General features: G+C 44.0%; 1 protein-coding gene and 1 non-coding gene across 2 annotated transcripts in view; both read right to left on the bottom strand.

Annotated features, from left to right (window-relative positions):
* CDH13 (cadherin 13) overlaps positions 1-24,111 on the bottom strand; it is a 1,027,771-nt gene that overhangs the window by 288,732 nt on the left and 714,928 nt on the right. The gene's annotated exons all lie outside the window — the stretch shown is intronic.
* Positions 19,885-19,956, bottom strand: TRNAS-GGA (transfer RNA serine (anticodon GGA)). The gene has a single exon. It is a non-coding gene; the product is annotated as a tRNA-Ser (tRNA).

The raw sequence follows: 24,111 nt of genomic DNA, 5'->3' as shown, positions 1-24,111 counted from the left end.
AGCCATGAACTACCCTGAGAGAGAACACAGTCTCCTGACACTCCCGGGGGCTGTATCCAGAGGCCTCTTGGGAGCATAGCTTCACTGGGAGCTGTCCTGGGTGCTGAATTTTTCTTCTCTAATCAGCACTCATCTCTGGACTTGAAAGGGGCTTGAGACTTCAAATAATTTTAATTTTCCAAATCTGTGTCCAGCCAGATATCCTGCTCCAAATCACACATTACTTGATCTTAATTGATGCTTATCTCCTGGTGGTGTTCGGTGATGTTTTTAATCACCTGCACAGTTCCTTGGTAGAGACTGTGATAGCTGGACTTCATTTCCTGAAAGTGAGGGTCAAGCTAACATTTACAGCACCTAGTTCCATGCCCTAGTCTTGAGGATTTCTCTGCTATTATATATATTTTTATCCTGTCCATCTGTAGTGGGAAAATGATTGTCTTCTATTTAAATATCATTCTTTAAAACTGATGTCTAGTTAATCTACCTTCTAAGATGGAATTTGAGTCATCAATTTTCTCAAGCTGGGATCTAGGAATAGAGTATTAACAGCTAAAAAAACTCTTTAAATAGATTGGACTATTCAGAGAAAAGAAATTCCTGTTATTACATAGAGCTGAGTGTGCAATATAGTTCATCTGGATTGGAAGTAAAGTGTCTAATAATTTTAGGTGACTCCTCAACCTACTGGAAGAAATACTCAGAGAAAAATGCCTTTTCGAACATATATTTCTTAGCATATCACTACCACATCAGTATATCTACAGAAATGCCTTGGGGTAACTTATCAGTGAAATCACCTTATATAATTCTGTGGGTTTCGGGCAGCATATCAGGAATGGGGTTGCATAAATTTCCCTCTGTATAGGAAAATTGCTACAGCCATGGTCCAGTGTGATGGTTGGCCCAGTGTGATGGATGGTCCAGTGTGATGGATGGTCCAGTGTGATGGATGGTGCAGTGTGAAAGCAGTAGTGACTGATGCCAGGAGATGATTATCAGTATCAATGGATGGTCCAAATGTACCCCGAAACTACAACATTGTTGTTCAAGCCTGGGATTAACCCTGCTCCATCACTTCCTAACTGTGACCTTAGACAAGACACGGAACCTCCCAAGACCTCAGTATCTTCATTGGTATAACAAGAATCTAAGAGGAGTTGCCTGGTCAATGTAAAGTGGGAAGTACAGTGGCTGACAGATGTTGCTGACTCAACAAATATTGAGCATGTTTATTGGGAGAGTGTGACAGTTGCTCTGCTATTCCCAGTTCAGTTCAGTCGCTCGGCCGTGTCCAGCTCTTTGCAACCCCATGGACTGCAGCACACCAGGCCTCCCTGTCCATCACCAACTCCTGGAGTTTACTCAAACTCATGTCCATTGAGTCAGTGAAGCCATCCAACCATCTCATACTCTGTTGTCCCCTTCTTTCAATCTTTCCCAGCATCAGGGTCTTTTCAAATGAGTCAGTTCTTTGCATCAGGTGGCCAAAGTATTGGAATTTCAGCTTCCACATCAGTCCTTCCAATGAATATTCAGGACTGATTTCCTTTAGGATGGACTGGTTGCATCTCCTTGTAGTCCAAGAGACTCTCAAGAATCTTCTCCAACACCATAGTTCAAAAGTATAAATTCTTTGATGCTCAGGTTTCTTTATAGTCCAACTCTCACATCCACACGTGACTACCGGAAAAACCATAGCTTTGACTATATGGACCTTTGTTGGCAAAGTAATGTCTATGCTTTTTAATATGCTGCCTAGGTTGCTCATAACTTTTCTTCCAAGGAGCAAGCGTCTTTTAATTTCATGGCTGCAGTCACCATCTGCAGTGATTTTGGAGGCTGCCACTGTTTCCACTGTTTCCCCATCTATTTGCCATGAAGTGATGGGACCAGGTGCCATGATCTTAGTTTTCTGAATGTTGAATTTTAAGCCAACTTTTTCACTCTCCTCTTTCACTTTCATCAACTTTTTCACTCTCCTCTTTCACTTTCATCAAAAGGCTCTTCAGTTCTTCTTCACTTTCTGCCATAAGGGTGGTGTCATCTGCATATCTGAGGTTACTGATATTTCTCCCGGCAATCTTGATTCCAGCTTGTGCTTCATCCAGCCCAGCATTTCTCATGATGTACTCTGCATATAAGTTAAATAAGCAAGGCGACAATATACAGCCCTGACATACTGCTTTCCCGATTTGAAACCAGTCTGTTGTTCCGTGTCCAGTTCTAACTGTTGCTTCCTGACCTGCATACAGATTTCTCAAGAGGCAGGTCAAGTGGTTTGGGATTCCCATCTCTTTCAGAATTTTCCACAGTTTGTTGTGGTCCACACAGTCAAAGGCTTTGGCATAGTCAATAGAGCAGAAGTAGATGTTTTTTCGGAACTCTCTTGCCTTTTCCCAGTTCAGTTGCTATCAATAAAGGACTTGGAATCCTGCCCCTGACACCTCCTCCATCCCTGCAGGCAGGATGTGGCACATAGTTGGTACTCAGAAAGGTATCTGATCTCACATAGAAGAGACCATCATTTCTTTACTGGGTATCCAGTAACTCTTCACGCACAGAGTTAGTGGCAGAAATGACTGGTTGTTTCCAACAAGTGTTTTCTCTTTTTTTCCCTTCTATAATAATATAATCCTTAGCCGGATGTATGGCTGTCCAGAATAAATATTTCATTTTCCAGATCTTTTGCATCTAGTTGTAGTCATATGATCAAATTTTGAACAATAAAATGTGCACACAATTATAATACACAATTCTATGTTATTCCGTTGCGGGGGGGGGGGGGTGCCATCCTCTTTTCTGCTCCTGCTTTCTGGGATACAGATGTTGTGGACAACCATCATGGACCATGTGGATGGTCCATGTGCCACCACCATATGCACAACAAGATGGAAGGAAGCTGAGTTCCTACCTATCGGAGCTACCACACCAGCCCTGAACTTCCTTGCCATAGCGCTAGTCCATGAGCGGGGAGAGGAATACACCTGTGTCTCTTGAAGTTACTATTGTTTTAGGTCATGAGTAGAGTAATTGGACCTATAACTAATATTCACGTGTATAAGTGATCGACTTAATTGATTAATTTCTGTGAGTGCCACGTGTAAGCAAGGCTCAGACATTTCCTCCAGCCGTCCACCCATCCGTCCTGATCACTGTGGCAGGCACTGGAGAGCACAGTGACGAGTGCATCCCTGGCATGTCACACATGACTCTTCGCAATCTGCTTCTGACCTTCCATTCCAGCTGGCACTCCTACAGGGTATCCTGCCATTTCAAACATCCGGGCATTTGAGATGCACTTTCTCTAACATGGACTGCCTCTTCTCCCAGCAAACTCCTACCTCATTCCTCAGGGCAAACACCAGCTCCTGTGAAAACCTCCCCACAATCTTCTGCATCCTGCCCATGGGGAGGATTGACTGACCCTCTGTTTGTACACCTTTGTGTGTCCAGACTTTGTAAGGTTTTGTGTGGAGCAGAGGAAAGAGCACCTGGATTTGAATCCTAGTCCTTCCCCTATTGACAGTGAGATCAAGCAAGTTATTTAATTTTGTTCCTGTTCAATTTTCTGATATGAAAAAGAGAGGTAAAAACAGAATTTATTTCCTGGGTTGCTGAGGAGTTAAATGACATAACCCACACAAGCCTGGGAGCCTAGATTTAGACAGATAGTAAGATCTCAGTAGGGTGTGTCTGCTGAGTGGCCACCATCCACATGCCTGGATTTCCCACTGTCCTGGAAGTCTCCTGAGGGCAGGGACAGCAACTCAGCATCTTATTGGCACCTAGTACTTAGCACAACACCAGGCACACAACTGCCAGTGGATGCTTTCGGAATGCTCCCAACAGATGAATCAATGAAGGATAGTTTCCTGGGCTAAAAGAAATTCAAATGGAACACATCATGTGGCATTTCCTAGATGCGTCTGGGCTGGGAAGTAGTAGACTTCCAAAGACAGCATGAATGAAGAACTCAATGTCATTTTAAATAAACCTACATGTGGGCTCAAAAGCCTCGCCACAGGGGGAGAGGGGAGGGTGATGCAGATGCAGCTGGCCACAGGTATTACGGGAGGGAAGGGCCAGCCGAGAAGGACAGCTTCTGGGGAGGTCGGCGGCTGCTTCCACACAGTGCCCTTCAGCCCCTGTTCTGCCCACTTCTCTAGGGCACAGTGCACTCTTTGCTATTTTAGAAAACCTGTGAAGTGTCAGGAAGGCAGTCAGAAGTTGGGTGGCATCTGCAGGTGTTTCAGGAGTTTAGGGAGCTTTCGCCACTCCTTATCGGAACGGAAGCATCTGCCACACAGTCTCCACATGACACCTCGCTTAGCCAGTGGGCCTCGAACCCCCTAGAGGAGGACAGTAGCCTTCGCAGAGAGAACGGAAAGCAGGACTCGTCTGAACTGCAGAGCCTCCTCCTGCCTGCCTGTCTTTCCTGCCGCCGCCTGGCGAGTCACACTTAACAAAGCCACGAAAGTGTCCTAGTTCTCTTCACTGTGATTCCCTCTAATTCCCGGGAGGCAGAGATCACAGGCCAAGTTCTAACAGTGCTTCCTCTTCAAAGGAGTTCTTGAACAGAATCTTGGTTTGTATAGATACAATCAAATGCCCGTGACATTGGATCGAGCCCTAACTTGTGACTGGAAATCTGCCCCACTGTCTGTCCGTATCGTCCCCCTGCCCCTCGCTGCAGGGATGACCTACTCACTCACACACTGTTAGAAAGTCAGACATCTTTTTTCTTTAAGGAAAATGGAAACTCAGATGGCTATATCTTTTTTTGATTTGGGGGAAAAAAAACACACACACCAATGCTTGCTACGGCTGTTATAATCTTCCAGGATGTCTGTACTTATTTTAGGCTTTAACTTTCAGTGGGTAACAGTTACTGTATACTTCCAATATGCCTGGCTAAATGCTTTTCATAAAAAATTTAAAACATCCTCCCAATAATCCTATGAAGCTAGAACTAGCACAGCCTTCCATTTTCAAGACGTGGAACGTAGAGCCCAGAAAGGTGAGCTTACTCACTGAAGACCACACAGGCTGATCAGTGGTAAAACCATAGTATTGGAGCCTTGGCTCCCGCCGCAGAGCCTGTTTTCCTAGCTGCTGTGCTCAGCTGCACGATAAAAAAACAAAAGCAAAAACAAAACTGTCTGGCAGAGCTCACAAAAGTCTTCATCAGGAAAGGTACATTTTTCCTGGGCTTTGAAGGATGTGCAGAAGTTTTCCAAGCCGAGGGGTTGAGAAGGATGCTAGGGAAGGGGAGGGGAAAGTTATCATTTCTCTTTCTCTCTGCAGATGACTAGAACTATTTTACTGTGAGACAGATTCTTTATTTCAGTGACACCTCAGGATCCCCATCAAGGCAGAGAAGGATTTGCCCTTGAAGAGAGAATCCTAACTGCTTACATGCTTGGGAAAATAGGATATGTCTGCAGAGTCCAAAATCCTATCTCTGTGGCCTGTCTGCTTCAGATGAAACGTCTCTGGTGATGGGTGTAAATCACTGACTGCTACTTGAGAATTTCTCTGGCTGCTGCAGAAATATTTAAAGTGTATTTGTCTTGCCTGCTCAAGTGCTGGTTTGCTGCAGCCTCTCTGCCTTAATCCTGTAAAGCTGGAGACGGTCTCCATTTCCTTTCCTAAACAGTCCTGTGGTGTCAATGAGAAGGATGAATTGTAACCGTAAGAAGGCAAAGGCAGTGGGACCAGAAAGGCGGTGTCACAGTAGGTGAAGCTGAAGAGGGGAGTTCAACTAGTCAGCAGTAGTAGGAACAGGACGGGGAAAAGACGAAGGAAATACTCTGGGTATCGCATGTGATGACTGGCAGGTTAAGGGAAAGGTGGCATAAAGGTGGTCTCTGGGAGGGGAGAGAAAACGAGAGGACAACAGTCTAACAAAGAAGAAAATAACTGACTTCAGCCTTCAGTGGAGCAGGCCAGGTGGCACAGTGAATGGGTTAGGAGTCTAGGTCTGAAGTCCGACTGTATCAGCTGAAATCATGGCTCTGCCACTTACAGCGTTACCTTGAGAAAGCTGTGTGTCCTTGAGCTAATGAATTAACCTCTCTGTGTCTGCGTTTTCTCATCTGTAAAGTGAAAATAATAATAGTGGCTGCCTCAGAGGATTGTATACTATTATATACCATTGTATACTATTTAAGGATAAATAGAATAATTAATGCGTGTAAGCCACTTGGATGATACTCAGGAAAAGTTAGCTAATAATATTATTTCTAAACTTAATTACAGCTAAAACTTCAAGACTATTTAGCAGGTGTCAGGCATTGTTCCAAAGAGTTGCACACGTTATTTAGTGGAACTAATTAAAGAATCCTGTAAGAAACACAAGAATCCTATAAGACAAGTATTATTTTTCACTTGTTTTACTGATCAGGAAACTGAGGCATAGCCAGGTTACTTAGGTGGCCCAAGGACACACAGCTAGTCAGTGGCAAAACAAGGATTCAAACCCAGGCACCCTGGGTGCTGCACCTGTGCTGTTACTCACCTCTGTTTTTTTCAAGCTATTAACAGTGCTTCAAGAACGGCTGTGTGAAGATGCTAATACGAAGTTAAAAATTAAATCTGGACACTCAGCAGTGAGGTCAGAGCTTGGAGCGGTGGCAAGGATTGGTATAGATGGTTTAGTTCAAACTGTGGGGTGGGATTTTCACCTGTGGAGCAAAGAAAGCATTGCTCCCTGAAAGCGGGGGATACTTATACAAGGAGGAAGATGATCCAGTGATGGACATGGAGGGGTAGTGGAGGTGAGGCAGGGGAGAGAAGGCAAAATAAAGAAAATGCTCAAGAAGATGTGATTGTTCTTGCTGCTGCTGCTAAGTCACTTCAGTCGCATCCGACTCTGTGCGACCCCACAGACGGCAGCCCACCAGGCTCCTCTGTCCCTGGGATTCTCCAGGCAAGAACACTGGAGTGGGTTGCCATTTCCTTCTCCAATGCATGAAAGTGAAAAGTGAAAGGGAAGTTGCTCAGTCGTGTCTGACCCTCAGCGACCCCATGGACTGCCGCCTTCCAGGCTCCTCTCTCCATGGGATTTTCCAGGCAAGAGTACTGGAGTGGGTTGCCACTGCCTTCTCCGATGCTTGTTCTTACGGTAAGGTCGAAACAAATGAGTGGCTATTGGATTAAGCAGTTAGGACATCTTTGGAACTTTCTGGAAAGTACTTTCACTAAACCATACAGGTTGAAAATGGGTACTTGTTAAAGGAAGTGAACTGTTAGCTTTTCTGGAGCTTTCCAAGGACAAAAAGAGAGGGCGGCAGGTGGATGAGGTGAGCAGGTGAGGCAGGGCTGCTCTGCAGATGTGCGGGAGAAGCGGTCTATGGGCTGTACAATGAGGGGACCGTTTCTCTTCAAGGTAATCCTCTCGTGACTTTCCCCAAGATCATTCCACCCCGATTTCTAGTTGGGGAACATGACTGCATTGCATAATGAAATGTGTTCTGTTCCACTTATAAAGAAGTCTTGGCAAAGAGATGATTAGTTGCCTGGTGAGGAATGGAAGTTACTCTGTCTTATCATGATGTTGTCTGGAGGAGGAGTGACTGATAATAATTGGGGGGAAATTCTGTTTTTATTATGGCCTGAGGCTGTGATCACATTAAAGCTAAATACTCTACTGTGTCGTTTTAAAACACCACTTGTTGTGAGCTCTGAAGCCGTTTGTAGGGGACCTCTAGACGGAAGAGAATGCACATTACAAAATTTAATGGGTTTAAAAATAATTTTAGACAAAACAGAGACCAATGTGCATTGCATCACTGAACTCTGCATTTGAATATTACAGTAACATTATGCTGAAACACTTCCAATTAAATACTGATTGTGAAACACTGTTACAACTGCTTGATGCTATGTGTGTTAAGTTGAAAAAGCCAAATGTAGAACTGTATGTGCACAATGAAATAAAATGTCAATATATCAGACAAAGGAAAACAGTAGCTAGGTTATGATGACAGACGTTTTTCTTTTCTTTTTTCCCCAAATGTGTCTGTGGGTTATAAAACACAGTTGCATTCCCTTTAAAAGGAGATAACGTGAACTGTCACTTCTTTCATTTAAAAATGTCCACTGTTAATAGTTTGGGGGATTTTTGAAGGCTGGAGTTCTTACTCTGGGTTCCTGATGCCCTGAAATCATAAAGGCATGGCTGTGTGCACTCCAGATGGTTCTGCTTTCATCAGCTCTCAAAGGGGCCCATGACCTCACAGTGGATGAGAACTCACAGATGACAAGCAGTTAGAGCAGCCTTCGTATTCCAGTCCTGACCCCCATCTGCAGTGAGCTCATGGGTCCTGTCCCCTCCCCTGGGTTTGTCCTCCTCTGTGGAACCGTAAGTACAAATGGGGACCTGCCTCCCATTCCCCGCCACTATGGTGGCCCCATCCAAATGGCTATGGTGGCAACATACGTCTGACTTCCAATAATCTGTCTGTAGACACCCTTACAGTGTGAAAAGAGACCCATTGTTAAAGTACATTTAGTTCTTTGTCAAGGGCTTATTGTTGGAATGAAGTTCCGGTGACAGAGTCTTGAACTTACGACTCCACTTGCTTTCCTCTGCCTCCTTCACAAACATTCCCAGAGACCCCACTCCTAGCAGGCTGTGAGCAGCGCGATGGAGCACTGCTGGGGATTTGGACTTGGACTCCAGTTTGTCCTGATGTGCTGTGTGGCTGCTGGCTTGGTCTTCTCATCTGTAACACATGGATGCCACTATTCGCTTTATGTAACTCATCATGGGGAGTAAATGAGAAGCAGATGCCAGCAAGCACACAGGTGCTCGGCACATATTAGCTTCCTTCCCTGTATGTGATTTCCTTGCATTTTCCCATACTCACCCACCTGTATGTTTGAGCATCTACTATGTATGAGACACTATACTAGGTGCCAAGGATATGAAGGGATAAAAAATGGTCTTTCTGGTGTCATAGGCTTTTTGAGACATCACCTTTAAAAATAGCATGTGTTAAGTGCTAAAGGGATTGTAAATGTGTCTCAGTGTTTTATTTACAGATGTATTCAGTCTTGCAAAAGCTTGTTGAGCACTCATGATGCTGTGCTAAGTCCTATTTGGGGCCACTGATGACTTTACTGAGAAGAAGAGAGACCAAATCTCTGTTGTCACTGGGCTCTTGACGTGGCACAGGGAGGCTGGCCAGAGGCCAGGTGGTGGTTACACATCTTGGGTGCTTTCGGTTGGTGGTAAACACTACAGAGAAAACACAAGCGAGAGGTCTGACAGAGCGCAGCCGAGTGGGATGCTAATCCAGGTAAGGTAACCAGGAAAGACCTCTGTAAGGAAGCACTGACCCCTTCAGAGGTCAGTGGGTACTTGTTTTAGATTAAAGGAGTATATTGGGCAAAGCCCCTGAGATGGGAATGAGCTTGGTACCTTTCAGCAGTAGACAGTCTGGTGTGTCTGGAGGATGCTAAAGTCAGGAAGGAGTGTGAACCATCACTCTTGTGGATGGAATTAGCATGAACCAACTGACCTGTGCATGGGGAAGAGGAAAAGGATGCTCCACCACGAACTGACTTTTGAATTTCAATATCGTATATCTGGGCAAAGACTGGAAGCACTCACAGATGAAAAGACTGGTTGGATCATAAATGGCTGCTCCAATCCTGAGGTTCCCACACCTGTAGCCTGACATCATCAGGGTCTGGGTGGGTACAGCAGGTAGTCCTGGTGGGTGCTCAACACCCCAACTGAACTTGGCAAGAAAACAGTCGAAATTTTGGTAGTGAATTTTCCACAGTTCAGGTGCTTGAATGTGATTAAATCAGACTTTCTTTGTAATATTTTTCAAAAAAGTTCACTGTGGAATAAAAAAAGAATTTCTAAGAGTAGTATATATAAATGGAGCATATTTAAAGCAACCTACAAAGATGCAAAAGAAGAAAGAAGGAATATCCTATGACTGCAGGATAGCTGCTGCTGCTGCTGCCAAGTAGCGTCAGTCCGACTCTGTGTGACCGCATAGACGGCAGCCCACCAGGCTCTTCCGTCCCTGGGATTCTCCAGCCAAGAATACTGCAGTGAGTTGCCATTTCCTTCTCCAATGCATGCATGCATGCTAAGTCGCTTCAGTCATGTCTGATTCTGTGCGACCCCATGGACAGCAGCCCACCAGGCTCCTCTGTCCACGGAATTCTCTAGACAAGAATACTGGAGTGGGTTGCCATTTCCTTCTCCGGCAGTATAGCTAGAACTCACAAAAGAGCCTAACACAAAACATGGGGGTTTGTATTGCATTCAACATAGTACTTTTTTCTCCTTTCTCAAAGGCCATTAGCCAATAACCTTTACCCTCCCAAACACTGAAATTAGAGTCCGGCATTATCTGGGTCTATAGACTGTAGTCAGACACTTCAAAATGCAACATGAGTTTTCATATTTGGTTCATTTTCTGACATTTTCAGAAGATGGGAGAAAATTACAGTATAAGAGAGGGAAAAAAAAGGTTAGAAAGCAAAAAAAGCTTTCTGTTTTTCATGAGTAGAAGAAATAAACAAATCCCCACTCCCAACTTGGATGTAGCTTTGACTCTGTTGGTAATTTGGATAGCAATGAACTTTGTCTATTTAGAAACCCATGAAAGACAGAGAAGCTGAATTCCATTAACAACTTGGCATCTAAGTGCTCTGCTTCAGCTGATAAAACCATGTGTTCTACATGGATTGTGCTCATAATCTTATTACCTGTTAACAGGATTTGTTCTTGGAACTCCCAGGGACCCCTTCACCAACTTACTTACATGCCCATTGTCAAATGCATTTTGATAACAGTTGGTTTAGACAGAATATAAGACTCTAACCTGCTCAAGGAGGCTTTAAATACCTTCCAGAAACATCTCTCAACTTGTAATTTAGAAATGCTGTGTTAACATGTATAAGCAACCAGACACAAGTCAGGATTTAGAAGCCGCCAGTTAAACAACCTGAACTTAATGATATTCCTAGAGTCAAATCCCTTCTGTCTTGTTCAGAAATGACATGGCACAGATTGTACCACTCAAGAACCTACTTCTGGGGAAAAGATGGATGACTCATTGGGCACATGAGTCATAGACAATGAAGGAGGGGGTTTCACTGCAAGAGATGTCATTTTCAAGGAGGAAATAGGCTAGAGGAATGTATGAGAGTGAAAGCTGCTCACTCACGTCCGACTCTTTGCTAACCCATGGACTATACAGTTGGTGGAATTCTCCATGTCAGAACACTGGGGTGGGTGGACTTTCCCTTCTCCAGCTGATCTTCCCAACCAAGGGATCGAACCTAGGTCTCCCACATTGCAGGTGGATTCTTTGTACCCGCTGAGACACAAGGGAAACCCCAAGAATACTGGAGTGGGTAGCCTATTCCTTCTCCAGTAAAGCTTTGCAACCCAGGAATTGAACTGGGCTCTCCTTCATTGCAGGTGGATTCTTTACCAACTTGAGCTAGCAGGGAAGCCTGTTAGAGAAATGGATGGTGGTAATTTAGTCCTCAGGTGGCACAAGCAATGGGTAGGTTACTTGACAGATCAAGGTCAATAGTGAAACTCAAGTCAGTGTTTACTGAGATCTGAGTCTAGTCACTCAGGCGCCTCTAGCGTGGCTTGAGCTCTTGCATCCCAAGCTGAACTAATTCCATCCCTGTACAGACTCTGTTGGTGCCCCATCAGGTCTTATCAGTCCCTTCCTGCAGACTTCTGACTCGAAAACCTTCATTCTTTCCCTGAGGGCTTTCTTCAGATGCAGAGGAGGCCACTCTACTTAGCACCTGGCAGGCCAGGAGGACTGTGGAATTAACACCCCCCAAGTTGAGGAGCAGCCCTCAACCAGTCACTGATGGGAACTGGTGCATGAACACCCCAGTTCCCACATTACTCTCTCTAAGGCCTTAGTTTTAAAAATTGTTTTCCAGTGTTTCCTCGTGGGATTGCACGTTAGGTATCCATGGAAGTAAATGGCTAGATAATCACCCATTATTGGTTGCTTTTCTTTTCCTGTCTTATTTCTTCACTTTCCTAATGTGAATTAGATTCTTGCACCTTCAAAATAAACCAATTTCCCTTGAAATTCTTGCCTCCATCAACATGGAGATGGAGACTAAGAATAAGACACCGGCTCCACACCCTCATTCAATCAAGCTACTGAAAAGCATCAGTCACCCATTTTCCCCAAGTGAAACACCTGGATTATTAGAGAAGCCCTGTGTTGCTAATTTTGGCTTAGTATTTGCATGGCTCTTTCTCTTTAGCCCTGGTCCTTGCTTCCCGTTGCATGATTCCTCTTTATACGGGTGCAGATACGGGTCTATATCCACGCAACACAGCAGGAGCAGCAAGAGTCACTTCTAAGCTTCCTCACTTTAACTAAATATGTCCTCACTTTAACTAAATATGCCCTTTTTCAAATCACAGACACCATACTCTTTATGCCTCTTGTAAAGTCACTTAAAGTATATAGTTTGTGCATGTGTGTGTGTGTGTGTGTGTGTGTGTGTGTGTCTGTACTTGTGAATAGGGCTTTCAGTTTGCCAACTGAAACTGAACTACTGCAGTTCAGTTCAGTCACTCAGTCGTGTCTGACTCTTTGTGACCCCATGAACTGCAGCACACCAGGCTTCCCTGTTCATCACCATCTCCTGCAGCTTGCTCAAACTCATGTCCATCGAGTCAGTGATGCCATCCAACCAATCATCCTCTGTCATCCCCTTCTTCTCCCACCTTCAACCTTTCCCAGCATCAGGGTCTTTTCCAGTGAGTCGCTTCTTCGCATCAGGTGGCCAAAGTATTGGAGTTTCACTCTAACGATGATTGCAGTGATAATTTATAGTCACATAACTCATGAAAGAATTGTCCACGTGTCAGAAGAATGAGGCCAGGAGCATTTTCAGTTGCAAATAAGGACGCTGAAAATTGTCCCCAACTCGTGCCAGTATGCCTAGGAACAGAGGTGAAGTGATCCCTCCATTAAGATGCCAGCAAGATGGTGCTACCAATGGAGGAGACCCAAGGAATCACTTGGAATATTGTTGGAAGAGGGCTTAGGAAAACAAAGAAACTCCAAAGAAATCAAGAAGCAAATGGAAACTTTGCCCTTTTAAAATGCCATGCATAGTCAATTATGTATTTGTGAGTCAATTATGCATTTGTAAGTCAATTACAAAAAGAAAACAGATGAGTTTTAAGACTTCTTATGTGCAATGCTGGAAAGGGCTTCAATTTAGGAGAACAATAATTTTAAAAAATGGTTTGGGTCAAATGAGAAGGGAAGGCTTCCAAAATGCCTTCTGGGGATTAAATTAAGAATGAGTAAACTAATTTTATTTGCAGCTTAAATAAAACTCCCCTGAATTGCTTAATGGGCACCTACCTCCTTAGGTACATTTTAGAGAAAACCCAATTTGCAATTATAGGCTAAGGAGATTAATGAATCACTACACTTTATTTGTATTAGAACTAGTGATTAGAAGAATTTTTTTTTTTTTTTGAGTTAGTGTCAAAGTAAGCTAGCTAGAAAAAGTGGTGGTGGTGGTTTAGTTGCTAAGTCATATCCAACTCTTGTGACCCGGTGGACTGTAGCCCGTCAGGCTCCTCTGTCCATGGGATTTTCCAGGCAAGAATATTGGAGTGGGTTGCCATCTTCCCTACCCAGGGATCAAACCCGTGTCTCTTGCATCTCCTGCACTGGCAGGTGAGTTTTTTACCACTAGCACCCGCCTGGTAGGTCCCCAAGTTAAGGTTTAGGAGAATGACTAAAGAGTCCTCAGCTAGAAAAAAAGAGCTGGCACTTAACTTTGGCTTCCCCTGGAGCTGAGTCTGGGACGAGACTTTGAGAGCAGGCGGCTTATTTGGGGAGTTAAATTCAGGAAGCAGGAGTGAGGGTTCAGAGGAAGATAAGGAAGGAAAGAAGTCTACAGACATATGTTACCGAGCTGGGTACCACATGGGGAACAGCTCCAGTCCCAAAGGGCACCACCAAGAAAGCAGGTAGAGTTAGTCTCAGAACTGCCCTTCCATAGACGGGGCTGGACATCGACCCCCCAACCCCTGTCCCTGACTAGCTTGCAGCTACCTCTGGAGATACTAACTCTACACATTCTGAGCTGTCCTGTACTGCTATGCAACACCCTTGGCTTTGGAAGAGGACTTGATGCTGGTGTGGAGGGTGGGGAGACCACTGGAGCTGCAGCTGAGATCCAGGAGGGCTGCGGGCTCCTGTCACAGGGACACTGAGCGCGTCTACAGCCTGTTCCAACTTCATCCATGTCCTTTTTAGTTGTAACTAAGCAGATAGATTGCCTCCTGTTGAGAGGGAAGCCAAGAGGGTCACAGTCACCAAGCACAGCCTCTACCTCCTAGGTGCTTGTAAACGTAACTTAGGGAAAGACTTGGGCCAGTGAAAAGCTAGGTAACAAGGTGCTATGTTAGTAAAGAATAACTGAGCCTACGTGCAGAGTATGGCCCTTAAGCAAATAAAAATGAATATTGATTAGATTATCAGTTTCCTATGGCTACTGTAACAAGTGACCCCGAACTCAGTGGCTTAAAACAATACAGATTTACTCCCCAGTAGTTCTGGAGTCCAGAATCCTGCAGTGGTTCCAGGGAGCTGCATTCTTTCCTGCAGGCTCGAGAGGAGAATTTGTTTCCTTGTCTTGCAGCTTCTAAGAGACCACTGGCATTCACTGGCACTTGATCCCCTTTCTACATTTTTAAACATTTTATTTTAAATTAAAATATAATTAATTTACAACGTTGTGTTAGTTTTAGGTGTAGAGCAAAGTGTTTCAGTCATATATTCTTTTTTCAGATTCTTTCCCATTATAGGCGATTGTAAGATATTGAATACAGTTCCCTGCACTATATAGTAGGTCCTTGTTGGTTATCTGTTTTATATAGAGCAGTTCATGTCTGTTAATTCCAAACTCCTAAATGTATCACTGCTTGCCCTTTCCTCTTTGGTAAACAAAATTTCTTTTCTGTCTCTGTGAGTCTGTTTCTGTTTTGTAAATAAGTGCATTGGTATCACCCCTGTTAGATTTCACATGTGAGTGGTATCATACGCAGCTTGTCTTTTTCTTTCTGATTTGATTCACTCTGTGTGACGATCTCTACATCCATCCCTGTTGCTGTGAAAGGCATCATTTCATTCTTCTGCTGTATATATGTACCACGTCTTCTTTATCCATTCGTCTGTCTACGGACGTTTATCCTTCCTCCGTTTTCAAGACCAGCAGCACAGAACCTTCTTCCCTCTCTGAACACCTGCATCTCTCTTAATAAGCGATCACACTGGGATCATGGGGATAACCTTCTAAATCAAGCTCCTTAACTTAATCATGTCTTCACAGTTCCCCTTACCATCTAGGGTAACATCCTCACAGGTTTCTGGGACTGGGATGCACGCATCTTGGTGGGGTTGAGGTGGGGGACTTTGCTTACCCTACACAGCTAGTGTATCTCTATTCTTTCTTTTTTTTCTGGAAGAATACACAGGGTACTTACTGTTAATATAGTTGTTTCAGAGGACAGGGATCGGGGCTGGGGAAGAGAAAAACAGAGTCTGACTTTTCGTATTGTGCTGTGGCCTGCCCCCCTTCCCCGTCTTAGTTTTTACCATCTGCATCTATTTCCTTTTGCTAAAAGAAAAATGTTAACTTGCTTTTCTGGATTCTGGGGTTATGGGTTACTTTGTTTTCTGCTTTAGACATTTCTGTATGATAAAATCAACCACCTTACCGACGTTTTTAAAAATTACGGTTCATCCATAAAATGAACTACCACATAAGCATTAAAGAGAATGAGGAAGATCCATGCACAGCCCCCAAAAGGAAGGGTTGGTGGAAACGCAGGATGCAGAACTGGCTGTAGAGAAGGCTTTTATCACTGGGAAAACCCTGCAAAAGGGATATATATGTTTGTCTCTAAGCAAAGATTGCCGGGAACACACACAATACACCATAGCTGCCCTGGGGAGGGGACTGAGGAGGATTTTGGCACAAGAGTTTTCACCGTCTACTCCTGTGAGATATTTGATGTGTTCATGAAAAACGCTACATACATGTATTTTATCGTGCTCATGTCAACGATCCTATACAGGAAGAAAGTGGTGAGCGATGCATTCACAAGAGCCTAGTACCACCTATACCAAGCTCTTCTGGCCCAGACTCTGTGTTAACTAAGCATTTCATGTGGATGGCAAATTCTATTGATTACAAATGCATAAATGGATTAGTGTTTGGGGCGGTGGAAGTAAGAAATAAGACCAAGCACCAAGACAAGGACAGTATTGAAATCCAAGATGGAAAGTCTTTAGGGTGGCTTTCTGTTGCTATCGTCAGTGAAGGAATCAATTGGCTTTCAGTAGCCCAGCCAGAGATGCCAGAAGTTCTAAAATTGGAAGGACAGTCCCTTAATAAAGAATCATCCCATTCTGAACTTTACTCTCAAGGTCCCATCCAGCACTCATGTAAGCAAAAAAAAAAAAAAAAAAAAGTGAAAAAACCCCTGAAAACGTTAGTTGCTCAGTTGTGTCCAGCTCTTTGCAACCCCGTGGTCTGTAGCCTGCCAGGCTCCTCTGTCCATGGCATTCTTCAGGCAAGAATACTGGAGTGGGCCGTCATTCCCTTCTCCAGGGGGTCTTCCCAACCTGAAAGCTTCTGTGTAATTCTCTGAGTAAAGGACCTACTGTACGTAAACAGAGGGCCTTTTGTGTGATTTTAATCTACCCTGTTTCATCTTTATGCTCATGTGTTCCTCCCCTTTTCTGGGATCTTGTCTACAGAATGGATTCTTGGGCCTCTTGCTTCTCCCAAATCCAATCTGATTCATTGCAAATAAGTGCAAACATCTGACTAATTCATTTTATCTTCCCCTGTAGTCATGTCTATTTATATTTTAAATATACATTATTTACTGTAAATTACTCCCCCTTTATTTCTCCTTTATAACTGTATTAAAGTCATGGTATAATACTGAGAATTGTTTCCAAATCCCATGTGTCAGTAGTAATGTTATCTATGGATTTCATTTTGGGAGAAGAAAGGAACATTGAGATGCTCTTCACCGAGGGGTTCAAAGGCAGATGTCTTTGGGGGCCAGGCGGGCCTGTGTGAGGTGACCTGGGAATGATACTACCGGTTGTGGACGCCCTACTCCACCCCAAAGTACCCAGGTTTACAAAGTGTTTAAAGATTGCTGGGCAAACCAAATGTGGCAGCTCCTCACCTCGACCACGGACTCCCAGGGAGACCTCCATTCATGAAAACGATGAGCCACTGAAACCCAGGGGATGACCAGAACCATTCCTGCTTTGCTAATCGGTCTTGAAGCAGCAGTTTTCCTCCAAAGCACTCACCTCATGGAGCACACCTCAGCTCTTCATTCTTGGAAGACATTATTTCATTATAACAAAATGGGGCTAAACTCTACTGTTAGCAATTGCGTTTATGTGGTTGCTAGGTAACCAATTTGCCCCTTGGGTTTTAGAAGCAGCTGAGGGCACCAAATGTCACACTGTAAATCAGATTGGCAAAGGGTACACAGACATGCTTAAGAAGGGGCGTCCTCCCAAAGGGCAGATTGTAACTGGTTATTGGTGAGATTAAAACATTAGGATCTAAATTGAATTTAAACATTTGGACACACAAACAAGGAGAAGGGCACATATTATATCTAAGTTTAAAGGGAATGGGGTAAAAAAAGAAAATATAGTCTTGTTTAATATAGTCTTAAATTAGATAGTATAATTTAATTCAAAGGAGACTAAGACCCAAATTGCTTATTAATTTATTAATCATTCATGTCATTATCAGCGACAGTGATAGATGTAACTTCTGACTTCCTGCTGGCTTTTATGTGTCAAGCACAATGCTGACGCTTGACTTGGATCACAGCACCTACATGGCACCAGTCTACACGGCGGTTAGTGTCTCGACTCCCTAAGTGAGAAAAACTCGGTGCAGGAGCCAAACTGAGTTCACAATCAAATCATGATAAATAGGCCATGCTTTCTGGAAAGCATTACTGGGTTAGGTGTATTTTAGTTGCAGCAAAAGGAACTGGTCTGTAGTATTTCTGTGGATTGATACCTGGTGGAGTTAAGGCATCCTAGATAATCACGCCCCCTGGTGCAGTGCCATGCCAGTGGCAGCTCTTTCGAGGGTGGGTCACTATTCTCTGCCCTGTTGTACAACTTATCGATAACTGGTGAGGATGAGCTTGTATAAGACACAAAATTGAGAGGTGGTAGAATATATGGGTCAATAGGAGGCTTCAGCTGAATGGATAATAACAAAAATGCCAGTGATAACAACGATGATAGTAGTGGGGTAGTTTATAGCACCAACGTCCACAGTAACCCTCAGGGTGGCAGAAAACCAAAAATTTGATCTCAAACACCTGTGTGTGCTATGAGGAAAGATACAGCAACAAGAAAAAATGATAGCAGCATTCACATTCTTGGACCTCCCTCTCTTCTTTTTTAAAAAAGTCATTCCTTAGATGGCTCCTGGAGGGCCAGGACTCCTCAAGATCTTAAGTGCTGGAATCAGGCTGGGTTCAGACTTGAGCTCTACTACATAACCATGTGACTAGTAAAATTTCTGAACCTCTGTGTGCCTCTGTTTTTCTAATCCCTAAAATGGGAATGTTATTAGCGTGTGTATTTCATGGGATTGTTGTGAGGAGATCATTTGTCTAAACAGTTTAGTGTAATCACTACCATCATTAGTCCCAGGAATGATGGTAATAGACTGGCTTACAGTGCCAACATTTAAAATCATCTCAGGAGGCTTGAGCAGATCTCAAGTGAAGGCCACCGGTCATGCAAGGCAACATGGGCAATTTGTGGGCCAAATGGAAAGGTTAGGGATTTATGGGACCCAATTCATACCCAGTTCAAGTTACTATCTTATATCTACCTACAAATCTATGTTTTCAGGGACCTATTAGCGCCTCACTGTGGTGAAGCATCAAAGGATGGATAACATCACAGGTATGGGATGGCTTGTACATCTTTGAAGCAGTGGGGAAGACACAGATTGACAAGGGATACATTAGTTTATGAGGCTCTATTCACATGCCAACTGTCCCCCTGGGAGCATCATTTACAGAATTGACATCATAACTGGTCCCCTGGTGTTGGGCCATCTGATACCCCTCCCAGCCCACAGGCTACAGGTCAAGAGATGAGAAGCCTGCCTAAGAAAGCAGACAAACTTCCTGCATCTGAATGCCAGAAAACCAAATACTCCCTCTCCCATATCTGTGTTCACTGTGAGGAAATTTACAAGAAAAAGGGCCGCCATGCAGACGCTCCTGGATCGATTTCTTTAAAAGTCATTCCTTCTGCAGCCGTGAAGGGGGTCCCAAGATGCTCTCTAAGTTTTCTCAACTATCTGTTAATCCTTTCCAAAGAAACCCTTCTGAATTCTCCCAGCCTGAGGATGCGCCTTCCCTTCTGATTTCTTGCAGGATCTCAAGGCGGGCATTATAAAGAAGCAATTGAGAACACAGATGTTGCCTTTAGGCAGCACACAATCATAGGGAATTAAAAAGGTGCTGTATCACATACTACACTTTGGGCATTTGTTCACATTTATATCCTTTATATAAACTTGAGAATGTGTTTCAATGAATTGGGTACCGTTCTCATTTGTTTGTTCATTCTTCAACAATGGCTATTTATTTGAATGCCTACTAGGTGCCAGGCACTATTCTAGGTAATGGTGTGAAGTCGCTCAGTCATGTCCAGCTCTTTGCAACCCCATGGACTATAGCCTACCAGGCTCCTCCCTCCATGGGATTCTCCAGGCAAGAGTACTGGAGTGGGTTGCCATTTCTTTCTCCAGGGGATCTTCCCAACCCAGGGATCGAACCTGGGTCTCCTGCATTCCAGGCAGATGCTTTAACCTCTGAGCCACCAGGGAAGCCCCCTAGGTAAAAGGGGATAGAAAGGTGAGGACACACCAACAGAGTCCCTGCAATTGGAGCCTGGAGTCCAGTGGAAGAGACATAACACTAGTTGATTTTACTCAAAGAAAAGCTTTAATACAAACTGAAAGTAGGGCTGGGAAGCATAGAACTTGCTTATTAGCATAAAAGGGAATCACCTCTAGAGTGTTACTAGGTGTATTTGAAACAAAAAGGATAAGTAATTAGCCAAAGGGCTGTACGTGGGGGTGTGTGGGGCTAGAAGGGGTTGCACATTTCATTAACTACAACAGTCTTTTCAACCCATCATTGATAATCAGACCATTGGTTCCATTATCAGATTTATATGGGATGTTTCAGTTACCTTTTGTGTAACAAACTATCCTACAGCTTGGATGATAACAAGGCTTGTAATTACTTCCTAGGGTTTCTGTGGCTCAGAAATCCAGAAAGGGCTCAGCTGGATTGGTTCTAGGGTTCTGGCTTGGGGTCTTGGGTGCAGCTGGAGGATGGATGTAGCTGGGGTGGTGGGGTGGTGGGGTGGGGACTGGCTGGCCTAGGACCACGTTCTTGCCTTCTCCATGTGGTCTTAGGGTTTCTCCATGTGGTCTCTCTGTGTGGGCTAGTTTGGGCTTCCAAACAGCATGGTGGCCCCAGTGTGGAAGGACAACAAAACTAAGATTCCCAGGGAACAAAGTGAAAGCTGCTTGGCCTTTTACAACCTTGTTTCAGAAGTCATCTGTGCATTTTACTGTGCACAAGTGAGTCCCTAGTCCACTTAGACCCAAGAAGATACGATAAAGTCCCCATAACCATGAAAGGAGTATCAAGGTCACACTGAAGAAGACTACAAGAGATGGTAAATACTGTGGTCATCTTTGTAAAATGCAATACATGGGAGAAGCCAAATTCACATATTTTGGGCTAGAATTCTTCTTAAGAACTAGCTTTAGTACAGAGATTTCCACGAATTAGCTATACTTTGTATTTATTCTCTACCTCATCATTATAGAGAAAGCACATTTCAAAACACTTGACAGTTAGTTTACAAAGTGCTCTTAATTGATCATCATAATAAACTTGCTAATTATTAAGACAAAATATTATCGCCCACACTGTTTAGACAAGAAAAAAAGACCCAACTTTTCACTAACAAAAAAGGAGCACACTCAGGATCTGAATCCAGAATTAAGTGTTCTTTCTTTAGAAACACATTTTTCTGAAACATGCCGCAGCAAAGAAAAATCACTGTGTACAGTCTGATGATCCTCGTATACTTTTTAGGGTACAAAGCACATGAACAGTCTGTGCCTTTGAATGTTAGCAGCACCACTTATATGAGAATATGAAAAGCCATTGTTTTACATAGCATCCATTATAGACCAAATAGAAAGACTATTTCCAAATTGCTTCCGACATTTTTTGTACTATCTTCTACAAATAATTAAGGGTTAGCAACTTAAAAATTAATTCCAGTGGTAGAACTATGCATCCTGCTTAATGGATACCATAAATCAATCCCAAGAGATAAAATCTATTTTAAGTACTCCAAAGAAAAGGTGCTGTTTCAAAGAAGGCATTGTATTATTTCTCTTTTCAAAGTAGAAGCCCAGCCCTCATATTCCAACCTCTGAGCTACTTACAGCATCAATGGTGAATGTGTTAAAAATGCAAAAAATGTGCCTTTTTTCCAAGATTCACTCCAGGCCTGCTGTAGTGGGCTGAAGAATGACAGCTCCCTAAAAGCTATGTGAGGTCCTAATCCCTGCAATCTGTGAATGCACCTTATTTTAAAAATGGGTCACTGCAGGTTTAATCAAGGTAAGTATCTCAAAAAGACATCATCCTGGATTATCACGGTAGACCCTAAATTCAGGGCAAGTGTCCTTAGAAGAAAAAAGCAGAGGCAGATTTGAGATAGAGTGAGGTCTATGTAGGGATGCAGGCAGAGTCTTCAGTGAGGACGCCATGAGCCATGGCTTCCCTGGAGACAAAAAGGCTGGAAGAGGCAGGAGACACAAAGGCTGGAAGAGGCAGGAGACACAAAGGCTGGAAGAGGCTTCCTTGGAGCCTCCAGAGGGGGTGCGGGCCTGCCTATACCTTGATTTTGGACTTCTGGCTTCCAGAACTGTTAGGGAATAAATTTCTGTTGTTTTAAACCACCAACTTTATGGTGAATTTGTTATGGCAGCCCTAAGAAATGAATACCTAGGGAGTAAGAGGCCAGGCAGTGGGCCGCAGTCAGTATTTCAGCAAGCCGCCTGGTGACTGTGATGCTCGCTCAAGGTTGAAAACCCCCCGTCAAGGTTGAGAACCGCTGATTCATTGAATAAATGCCTCTACATATGACTGGCTAAAGACGTGGACACTTCTTTTCCCTGCATGACAGCAGAGGCCTTTCTCAATCTGTGCAGAGCCCAAGTGTGGACATTGAACACCTGGGGTAAAGCTGGAGTCTCAGAAGGGAGGTGAACTGCTCTGGGTTAGTTCTCGAAGGCTTCCTTTTTTGGGGGCTTGTCTCATTTACAACAAAGATTTCTTTCGCTCTGAAGACGGACAGGGCAAAGTGCCAGGCACTGCAGTTATAGGCAGGTATAACACTTTACTCTTACCATTAAGAGTTCTGCTGTCTCATTGGAGAAACAGGATAAGAAGATAAAAAGATAAACAATTCCATCTCCAGCTTCACATGGGCATAATGTCTTTGAAACACCTCTCATAACTTATCAAATAAGCAACTCTTCAGGCTACAAGTGATCTCTAACTGAATTCCTCCTAAGCACTGGGGTGGTATTAAATCAACACTGCCGGGCTCTCATTTCTAAAATGCTAGATGCTGCTTCCCAATGAATAATGCATCCTGATTCTCTCCCATGCTCTCATTCCTTACAGATTAGTTTGCATATCAAGAACAACTAGACTTTCTAAAAGTCACATCAGAGCAGAAGAATGTTTGCTTGTGGATACACTTTCTAGTGTGTTTTTTTTTTTTTCAAATTCGAGCGTTTGAGGGGACCCTGAGAGGAATCAAGATACATCACAGCCTGTGAAAGAACACACGTCGGCTCATGAGAAGTGACCCTGCCGTTGACTGAAGGGCTGAGCTTCTTGACTGGTTAAAATTCAGGACGAAGGTGCTTCCACCAGTTGTATCTCTTTAATCAAAGTGACACTTGTACCACTGTGATCCCCAGAATTCTTTGGGGACACACAACCTCCTGGGAGAGGCAGGCCCCGGGAGGAAGAAGGGGGTGCCCATGGCCATGAAGGGATGTGCTAGGGGATATGATCGGGGGATTATGAACAAATGGCACCCCAAGGCTGGCACCCCAGCATCGCGTCAAGGCTCAGGCTTCAGACACCAGGCTGCTCAGGCTGTGAGCCCTGCGTCTCCACCCACTGGCTGTGTGACACTCTCAGAGCTTCAGTTTCCTCAGCTGTTACATGGGGCAATAATAGGGGCAACCTCTGAAGGTCATAGTAAGGATTAGTCAAAACACAGAACATCCTCATAACAAAGTCTGGTAGTCCATCTATGTTATTTCTTTCTTTTTTTTTATGTTATTTCTTTTTTTCCTCTCTTCCGCCTCCACCATCCTCTACTTATCATCATCGCCATTGCCTCTTCTTCATCACCATCATCACTCATGGTGTGGCTCATCTCAAGAGCCTCCCTGTGTGCGACTAGCATGCCTTTGCCAGCAGGTGAGGATTAGAGAGCGCTCACGTGAAGCCCCTAAGAAAGGGCTTGACTCTTCACAGACACTCAATAAAAAGTGCAGCTGGAATTAAAAAAATAACTATGACCTGACACAGAGGAGATGAGTTTGAAGGGAGGAGATGAGCAAAACAGCAGAGGAAGAAGTGGTTTGGGCTCCTTCTGCGTCTCCTGAAGATGACAGATGGGAATTGGCTGGCGTGAAGACCACTGGTCCACTCATGCCATAACCAGACACTGCACGCGGTGTTTATCCTTCTTGCCGTGGTCCAGGGAGGTAGAGAATGGATCGCCCATTACAGATCAGGAAATGGATCTTCAAAATGGTAAGACTGGGAATTCCCTGGCTCTCCTGTGGTCAGGACTGTGCTTTCACTGCCGAGGGCCTGGCTTTGATCCCTAGTCAGGAAACGAAGATCCCACAAGTCATGTA

The sequence above is a fragment of the Ovis canadensis genome, chromosome 14, assembly GCF_042477335.2.
Source record: "Ovis canadensis isolate MfBH-ARS-UI-01 breed Bighorn chromosome 14, ARS-UI_OviCan_v2, whole genome shotgun sequence".
Classification (NCBI taxonomy): domain Eukaryota; kingdom Metazoa; phylum Chordata; class Mammalia; order Artiodactyla; family Bovidae; genus Ovis; species Ovis canadensis.
The sequence above is the reverse complement of the archived record's forward strand: the minus strand, read 5'-3'. Positions and strand labels throughout refer to the sequence as shown.